The following is a 2,918-nucleotide window of genomic DNA, read 5'->3' on the forward strand; positions in this document are numbered from 1 at the left end:
ACCGCTGCCGCCTTGAGCTTCTAGAGATACAGGAAGTCACCGTACGTACACACCGCCGCCGCCTTGAGCTTCTAGAGATACAGGAAGTCACCGTACGCACACACCGCCGCCGCCTTGAGCTTCTAGAAATACAGGAAGTCACCGTACGTACACACCACCGCCGCCTTGAGCTTCTAAAGATACAGGCGGTGTGTACAGTAACGGTGGTGTGTACGTACAGTAACGGTGGTGTGTACGTACAGTAGCGGTGGTGTGTATGCGTACAGTAGCGGTGGTGTGTAACGGTGGTGTGTATGCGTACAGTAGCGGTGGTGTGTAGCGGTGGTGCGTGCGTACAGTAGCGGTCGTGTACGTACAGTAGCGGTGGTATTATGCGTACAGTAGCGGCGGTGCGTACAGTAACGGTGGTGTATGCGTACAGTAGCGGTGGTGTCGTAGCGTACAGTAGCGGTCGGTGCGTGACGTACAGTAACGGTGGTGCGTGACGTACAGTAGCGGTGGTGCGTACGTACAGTAGCGGTGGTATTATGCGTACAGTAGCGGTGGTGCGTGCGTACAGTAGCGGTGGTGCGTAAGTCGCGTACAGTAGCGGGCGGTGCGTACAGTAGCGGTGGTGTGTACGTACAGTAGCGGTGGTGTGTACGTACAGTAGCGGTGGTGTGTAAGTACAGTAACGGTGGTGTGTACAGTAACGGTGGTAGCGTACAGTGCGGTGAGTGCGTACAGTAGCGGTGCGTACAAAGTAACGGCGGTGCGTGCGTACAGTAGCGGCGGTGCGTACGTACAGTAGCGGGCGGTGCGTACAGTACAGTAGCGGTGGTGTATGCGTACAGTAGCGGCGGTGCGTGCGTACAGTATGCGGCGTGCGTACGTACAATAACGGGCGGTGCGTACAGTACAGTAGCGGTGGTGTGTACGTACAGTAGCGAGCGGTACGTACAGTACAGTAGCGGTGGTGTGTGCGTACAGTAACGGTGGTGTATGCAGTACAGTAACGGTGGTGTGTACGTACAGTAAATATTTCATGCATTTCATGTATTTCATGCATTTCATATATTTCATGCATTTCATATATTTCATGCATTTCATATATTTCATGCATTTCATGCATTTCATGTATTTCATATATTTCATGTATTTCATATATTTCATGTATTTCATGTATTTCATATATTTCATGTATTTCATGTATTTCATATATTTCATGTATTTCATATATTTCATATATTTCATGTATTTCATGTATTACGGTTATTTTAGGGTAAAATTACAAAGTCAAGATATTATTTTTTACTATGAAGGAAATGATTTGGATAAAAGTTTTTTGTTGTGAATCTTCTCATTTTATTTGGTAAATTGTAAATCCATAAATGTAAATAATCTGAAAATATTCACTAATTTAACAATGACATGAAAGTATATGTTGAAACTTTTAAAAGACTAAAAAAACAGCACATCACAGTTTCCTAGGATGGAGAGGATAAGTCCCGCCCTACTCTGCCTCTGATTGGCCGGTCCTCGGTACCTTCGGTGTTTTGATTGGTTAGAGCAGCGCGGACATGCCTTCGCCATCCTAAACTCTCTTTTCCTGTTTAAATACCTTCTAAATAAATACAAATAAAGAGACATTTATTGCGCCGTATTAACCGAAAGGACGTGATGACGTGTCAGAGAGCCGTAAGCTGTGCGCGCGCTCCCGCTGTGTGTCCGTGTGTGTGTGTGTGTGTGTGTGTGTGTGTCTTTACGTTAAAACAGCCGATTTGTGAACGGAGTCTGGTGTGACGGAGTTAAACACAGCAGCTGAACCCCGCGGAGTTTCTCTCAGAGGTCTAATGTGAAGAAGAGCCGCTTTTACCGGAACCAACACGGTAACAACACAATAAAACAACATTACCGTCTTCAATTAAAGTAAATCTCACCGGATAATCCTCCGCTGCTGCAATGGATCAGCGGCTCCGCGCACTTCTGGGTTCCTCCTCCCCCTTCTCAGGCATGCGCAGAGTGCTGCTTCCTCCTGCTGGAGGACTACAGACACTGCAGCTTCCTGCTGGAGGACTACAGACACAACAACACACAGAAACACACACACAATACACAACAAGATATTTTGATTATGTATGTGTTGCTAATAATATATATTTGACATTGGTTGCTCTATATTACTAACATTTAGATATACACACACAGATATTTAGACAGGCCTACTTCTTTCATGGCTGTTACTGCACGTCCTTACTGCGCGTCGTTACTGCGCGTCGTTACTGCGCGTCCTTACTGCGCGTCCTTACTGCGCGTCCTTACTGCGCGTCGTTACTGCGCGTCGTTACTCGCGGCGTCGTTACTGCTGGCGTCGTTACTGCTGCGTCCTTACTGCGCGTCCTTACTGCTGCGTCGTTACTGCTGGCGTCGCTTACTGCGGCGTCGTTACTGCTGGCGTCGTTACTGCTGGCGTCCTTACTGCTGCGTCGTTACTGCGGCGTCGTTACTGCGGCGTCGTTACTGCTGCGTCCTTACTGCGCGTCGCTACTGCGTCGTTACTGCTGGCGTCGTTACTGCGGCGTCGTTACTGCGCGTCCTTACTGCGCGTCGTTACTGCGCGTCCTTACTGCGCGTCGTTACTGCGCGTCCTTACTGCGCGTCCTTACTGCGCGTCGTTACTGCGCGTCCTTACTGCGCGTCGTTACTGCGCGTCCTTACTGCGCGTCGTTACTGCGCGTCGTTACTGCACGTCGTTACTGCGCGTCGTTACTGCGCGTCGTTACTGCACGTCGTTACTGCGCGTCGTTACTGCGCGTCCTTACTGCGCGTCCTTACTGCGCGTCGTTACTGCGCGTCCTTACTGCGCGTCCTTACTGCACGTCGTTACTGCACGTCCTTACTGCACGTCGTTACTGCACGTCCTTACTGCGCGTCGTTAC

General features: G+C 49.5%; 1 protein-coding gene across 1 annotated transcript in view; it reads right to left on the minus strand.

Moving 5' to 3' along the window:
* Nucleotides 1-2,028, minus strand: part of LOC144513703 (inositol monophosphatase 1-like) — a gene marked incomplete at its 3' end in the record, with an annotated part of 4,218 nt that extends 2,190 nt beyond the window's left edge. The window contains exon 1 of the mRNA XM_078244885.1: nt 1,920-2,028. The remainder of the gene's footprint in view (nt 1-1,919) is intronic.
* Nucleotides 2,029-2,918: the final 890 nt, after the last annotated feature.

Source organism: Sander vitreus, unplaced genomic scaffold, assembly GCF_031162955.1.
Source record: "Sander vitreus isolate 19-12246 unplaced genomic scaffold, sanVit1 ctg322_0, whole genome shotgun sequence".
Taxonomy (NCBI): Eukaryota; Metazoa; Chordata; class Actinopteri; order Perciformes; family Percidae; genus Sander; species Sander vitreus.